Source organism: Arachis ipaensis, chromosome B07 (assembly GCF_000816755.2).
Source record: "Arachis ipaensis cultivar K30076 chromosome B07, Araip1.1, whole genome shotgun sequence".
NCBI lineage: Eukaryota > Viridiplantae > Streptophyta > Magnoliopsida > Fabales > Fabaceae > Arachis > Arachis ipaensis.
Window position 1 is genome coordinate 3,600,762 of NC_029791.2, and position 463 is coordinate 3,601,224.

The following is a 463-nucleotide window of genomic DNA, read 5'->3' on the forward strand; positions in this document are numbered from 1 at the left end:
ACTAGTGTAGCTTATATATGATTGGTTTCACCACAACAATAATTTTGACTTTAGGTTTTCATATATAATCTATATTTAAAAATTTGCATAAAGATGTTATTAGGCAATAATAAATTTTCATTGTTATTTCTGATTAAAAATTTTGGCAATGACCCAGTTGATGAGGATATTCAAGATTTTGTTGTTTATGACAACGTTTTAACCTATATATATTGGTGCCACATACAATTTTGGAATTTTGTTGTAAAATAATACTAATTCATGTAATTTGACCACAATGGAGCTACATATCAAAACTGCAATGAACTGTATAATAAACTCAACTTCAAACTATAACTAAAGACAAGAGTTTACACTTGACAATACAACTACTGCTATATAAGGCTATAAATATTAGAAGATCAATAAAATTTATTATTTTTTATCTGAAGTTAATTAATAATATTTAAAAATATATTATATT